Below are 5,387 nucleotides of genomic sequence, written 5' to 3'. Positions count from 1 at the left end.
CCCGGGTAGAAATAGCTCGGTCCGCCGCGGCCCGAGTGCCGGCTGTATTTGGTGGGGCTCCGTCCCCGTCCCCGAGGGCGTGGGGAACACCGCGCTACCGACCGGGCGCTGGCGGGGGTGGGGGTACCCGCGGGGCTCTCTTTCTCACCGCTACTCCTTGCTGCCCGCCTAGACACTCCCAACGCACACCGCCCCTGGGGCGGCTTCCAGCCCGGGCTCCGCGCGGAGAGGTCGGCCGCCCAGAGATTAGGCTGGGCTGTCTGCGCTGCCTCACCAGCGGGGGCTTCAGGGGTCTCAGTTTCCTTTTCTGGAAAATGGGTCGATAATGCAGATACCTGGGGGCTACACAGGCCAGTGGCTGGCAGGCCTGAGTGGAAGGGAAGCAGTCAGCCGAGTCCCTGCCACTGGTGATGCCTGGAGTCTGGCTGAGGGACAGGCCCCCCCCCCACCCCCGCGGAGGGCCAGAGTGCTTCTCTGTCCCAGAGGCACTGAGCTGCACACCCAGAGGTGCCTGGGCAGACAGGGTCACTTTGTGTGGTGACTACGGCCAGGCTGGGTGGCCTGAAGGACATCAGCTGGCAGCTCCCCCCGCCGCCACGCAGCCCAAGCCTGTGGCTTTGGCCAAAGCCACAAGCAGGGGTGGGTGCTGTGTGTGTGTGGTTGGGTCCCCGGGTTACCCTGTCTCATTGCCAGGACCCCAAGGTCTGGGGTCAGGTGGGTGCTAGGAGAGACGGGACTGTCGTGCAGGCCGAACTGGGCCCCACAGGGTGGGCAGGGACTGGGGAGTTATTCCCATGGTGAGAGGTCTGCCCCCTGGGGCCTCTGGGGGCACTGGTGGCAGATGTACAGCCTTCCTGCCCAGCAGTCTGTGGTATGGACAGGGCCTGGGATGGGCATGGGAGGCCTGGTCCCAAGGTAGGCTCTGTACTGACCCCAGTTGACCACGGGCAGGGCCTGACACCCTGGAGACAACTTGGCTCTCACTGACTCCAGTTGGACGCCTCAGTCCGGAGCGGCAGCTGTGAGGAGGGGTCTGTGCACCGGGGGCTGTGTGGAGGGGGCCCTTCTGGGAGGCGCTGAGTGGGGAAGTCGCCACACAAAGCCACCGACCCATCACTGCCTCCAGGTCAGGCCTGGGGGCACTGGGCACCACTGTGGCGGCGGACAGGGTTTAGGGCTTCTCACAGCCTCGCCTTGGGAGCGCAGACCTCTTCCAGGCCTCAGTCCCCATCTGTGAAGTGGGCCGTTAGGGGACACGGCCCCGGGGACCCACGGTTCAGGCCCCTGAAGGGGGAAATGAAGCCAGTCCGCTCTGGGGGAGCCGCGAGACTGCGTGCGCGGACTCTGCGCGCCAGCCAATACGGTAGCGGGGAGTGGGGGCGCCTACTCCAGGCAGTACGGCACTGGCTTTTCCCTCCGCGCGGTCACGTCCCCCACGTCCCAGCCTGGCCAGCAGCGGCCTCTCCAGAGCATCATGCCTTCCCACCCCTTTCCCGGTCTCTACCCAGGTGGGACCCGCCCTGCCCAGCGCGAGTCAGGCCCCACTCCTGCCCAGCCGGAAGCTGGACTGCTGGGCTCACACGGTGGGGGGAGGGGGGACAGTGGCCCGGTAGAGCTCAGGGTCCCTCTGCCCCGCCACTCCCCTCCCCTCCACCTGGTAGGCGCGCTGAGGCAGGGACCCCCTTCCAGCCTTGGCCTTAGCGCACTGGGACCAGGTGGCCATGTGGATGGCAGGCCAGGCACTCCCAGGATCAGGCCGGAGGGGAGGCAGCTTTGGGCCTGCTCCAGCCTCCTCGGCCACCCGGCCCCTCCCACTGCCCTCCGAGCCTTCCTGAGGAGGGGGCTCTGACCGGTAAGCCCACAGACGCCCACCAGTGCGTGGGCTCTTCCTTGTCACAGTGGGGGATGGTGTGGGGGGGCACGGCTGAGAGCCAGGTGCTGGCAAGGGGGGAGGGTGTTGTGTGCAGTGTTCGACCTGGCGAATGGGGCCGGTATTTCTAGCCAGGCCCGCCCTGGAGCTCACAGGGCACCAGGCATGCCCTGGGGGCCGTGGTCAGAGAGGTAGGGTGGGGGGCTCCGCAGGCCTGGGGCAGACCCCTGCTTGGAGCTCGCCTCCCACCTCCCCAGAAGCCCTAGGCCTCTCCCTCCAGTCAGAGCTCTGTGCACTTCGGGTGGGCACTGGGAGTCCTGCAGCCCCCCTGGGAGGGGCACAGGCCTCCTGAGCCCCAAGAAGGCAAGTGTCTCAGATCTGCTGTTACCTGTTTGCACACGGAGGGAGTGGGGAGGAGAAAGGGGAATGCGTCCCCCCACTCCCCCAGGGCACAGATGCCTTTTGCCATGGGGGGGCCACCCCAGCTGGCTTCAGGGGCCCTGGGGCCCTTTCGTGGGGGGCCAGGCCTCCTGGTATGGGAGGTCCGGGAGGGAACGTAATCTCCCTTTTCCTGCCCTGGCTTGAGCTGGTTGGTCTCCAAGGACTTAAGTCCAGCTAGGTGGGTAACTGGCCAGCTCCCACGAGCACTGGGACAGGCTGCAGGTTTTAGGGTTAGGGCCACTGCACTGACATGGGGGACATGGCCTGCCCTGGGGGCTGACTGGCCGGACAAGGACCCAAGGTGGGTGAGGGACCGCAGGTACAGAGTGGGCCCCGGGAGAGCAGGCCAGGGTGCACTAGGGACAGCAGCAGGCCCTCAGCAGTTGGCTCCAGACCTCGGAGGTGGCTGAAGGCAACGGGCTGTGGGTGAGGTGGGGTGTTGACGGGACACAGAGAGGGTGGGGCTGGACACCAAGATGGAATCTGGAGCCGGGTGAGTGCAGGCAGAGCAGGTGCACTGGGAGGCCAGGACCGCGAGAGTGGTGGGCGGCTGAGGGGCTGGGCCCCCACCCAGGCAGCCGGCAGGAGCCTGACGGGAGCGCCCGCTGCGCCCTCCGGTGTGCGGTGAGTGGGCCACTCCAGGGCCCCCCGTGCCCCCCTCCTCGGCCTGCCTGACCCAGAAGTGGGCACACAACCCCACCGGGCAGATCGGCTTTCTGAGGCCCACTGGGCGTGTTATTTCAGGGCTGGGGACATGGTTCACATGCCTCCCTGGGACAGTAAATGTCACGGAAGGCCAGCCGGCCAACGTGTACCCACTGATGGGCCGATGCTGCCTCCCAGTGCACGGCAGTGAGGGTGCCACTTCTCCCCCGGGTCTAGGCTGGGCAGTGGCAGGCCCGATGCTGGGCTGGGTTGATGAGGCCATTTTACTCTTGGGGTCTGGCCCCTTCCCTACCCACCCCGGGGTTAGCAGAGCCCTTCTCCCCTCCACCCCCCATTTGCAAATTAAAGCCTCACCCTGAGGGCCAGCCGGGGCCATTTCGGCCTGGTGACCCAGCAGGCAGGGGGTCTGCTGGAAGCCTCTGCAGTCTGGCCTGCAGGGGTGGGTGGCAGAGGCTGGGCCTTGGTCCCAGTGCAGAGGACAGGACACAGAGGATGGCCCCACCCCAGGCGAGCCTCGCGTGGCAGCCACGTGGTCCGCAGAGGTCCCCCGAACAGTGCGGTACCCTCGCGGCCTGAGGCCTGGCAGCCCACCCCCTCTACCTTACGCTTCTGAGTGCTAGGGTCAGAAGACGCCCCACGTCCTGCAGGCTGCCAGCCTGTGTCCTGGGGACCCTAGGAGCCTCAGGGGAGGGCCTGGCCCTGGTGGGCAGCGGACGGCAGAGACCAGGACTCCAAGGTTGGGGCGCTGTGACCCGGGTGTGGCAAGAGCGGACAGGCAGGCCCGAGGGAGGCCACTGTGCTTTGTGACCTCCGTGTACAGAGCTGGCCTGTTCCTGCTGGTTCGACTCGCCCCCCCTTGGCCTTTGCATGGCCCACTCGGTTTATTTAAAAAGTGCAATGAGCGTTAAGGCCACGACCAAGCAAGCCAGGATTCCGAGGACAGCCAGCACCTCGGCGCCCCACGTCCTGAGGGTCCCATGCTCTGCCTAACTCATGTCCGTGTATCACAACAGACCCCTAAAGTTTTGTGTGGTCAGCTTTGTTCCTTTACAGTTGCCCTGCTTTGTGTGCCTTGGACTTTCTAACCCTGACGCTGCAGTGTGCAGGGTCCGCATGGCGCCCCATCCCGTGCACTTGGCCGCAGGTCAAGGTTTGGGCAGCAGGCTGTGGTCCTGCGCAGGGCTCTGGTAGGGAGAGCCCGGGGCGGGGGCCACACTGAGTCCTTCACGCCTGGGGCGCAGAGCTGGGCCACCCAGGGGGCCGTGTCAGGTCATCTGCAGGGCAGGGGCTCCCCTGGTTGGGGTGCCCCATGCACCTGTGCCCCCCGGGCAGCTGCACAGCCTTTGGCTTCAGAGACACGTGCTGCCCACTGAGGTCCAGCAGCCGTCCGCGTGCTCAGGCCGGGGGCAATGGCTGGACCCACAGGGCCCAGGGTCTGGGTGCTGGAGCATGGAGAGCCTCTGGATTCCTCGAGGTGCGGGGCCTCTGGCTCCGGCCCGGCTGGGAACAGGCAGGCTCGGAGGTGGACTTCTGGCCCAGCGGCGGTGGGCTGTTCTGCACCAGTGGGCTCTGTCTCGTCATCACCCTGACTGCTAGCTGGCCCCCGGGGTTGGCCATCTCACACAGCGGCTGCCGCTCGGAACCACACTGGGGTCCCCGGCACTGAATCGGGGGCGGGGCGGTACTTTTCTACCTTCTTTTGCCCTCCGGGCAGAGGCCCTTGCCCTCACTCCAGTTCGGTCCCAGGTTCCCTGTGTCTCAGATGTGGAACTGGGCCACCAGGGAGCATGCAAAGTTGGAGGGGAGGTCTGAGGAAAAGGGGCAGGGTGGGGCCAGGGGACCTTGAAGGCCAGTGGGCGGGCAGGGTGCCAGCAGGAGGGATGCCAGGAAGTTGCTGGGCATCGGCGCAGGTGGAGTGTCCATCCGCACCTCGGGTCCTTCCCCAGAGCTGGTCCACCACACTCGCTGGTGAGGACAGACCCGGCTCCTGTGGGCAGCACAGGCTGGACTGACGCACCCAGGCCTCAGACTGCTGGACGCCCCTCGGGACAGCTTCTGTCTGGTGAGGCGGGGGACAAGGCCAGCAGGCTGGTTGGGGACGGGGGTATCAGTGCTAGGACTGGCTGCCGGGACAGGGGTGAGATGGGGGGAGGGCAGGGCCTCCGGCAGGATGTCGGGCCCCAGCACTCAGAGTGGCCCACAAGAGCTGCAGCCTGTGGATGATCGGGGTGGAAGCAGCCGAGGGGGGCGGCCAGCTGGGGTCCTCCCGTGTGGGCCGGAGGCATGAGGGCCCGTCCTCAGTCCCCGCTAACCCACCTGCCTTCGGGGCGGTGCTGCTGGCCACCCCCTGACGGCACAGTCTGCTGAGCCTCCCCCAAGCCCAGTATTCCCACGAGCCACGGGTCTGCCT

At 67.0% G+C, this 5,387-nt stretch overlaps 1 protein-coding gene across 3 annotated transcripts in view; it reads left to right on the top strand.

The window, feature by feature from the left end:
• Window positions 1-5,387, top strand: part of SLC16A3 (solute carrier family 16 member 3) — a 9,356-nt gene that overhangs the window by 896 nt on the left and 3,073 nt on the right. Inside the window, exons 1-2 of one of the 3 annotated variants that reach the window (XM_025046965.1) lie at window positions 7-1,852; window positions 4,924-5,039. The gene's annotated coding sequence lies outside the window, so the exon portion shown is untranslated. Of the gene's footprint in view, window positions 1-6; window positions 5,040-5,387 lie in introns of those variants that run through there. The other 2 variants (XM_025046964.1, XM_025046963.1) reach the window with 2 other exon arrangements.

This window comes from Pteropus alecto, unplaced genomic scaffold, assembly GCF_000325575.1.
Source record: "Pteropus alecto unplaced genomic scaffold, ASM32557v1 scaffold134, whole genome shotgun sequence".
Lineage (NCBI taxonomy): Eukaryota > Metazoa > Chordata > Mammalia > Chiroptera > Pteropodidae > Pteropus > Pteropus alecto.
The sequence above is the reverse complement of the archived record's forward strand: the minus strand, read 5'-3'. Positions and strand labels throughout refer to the sequence as shown.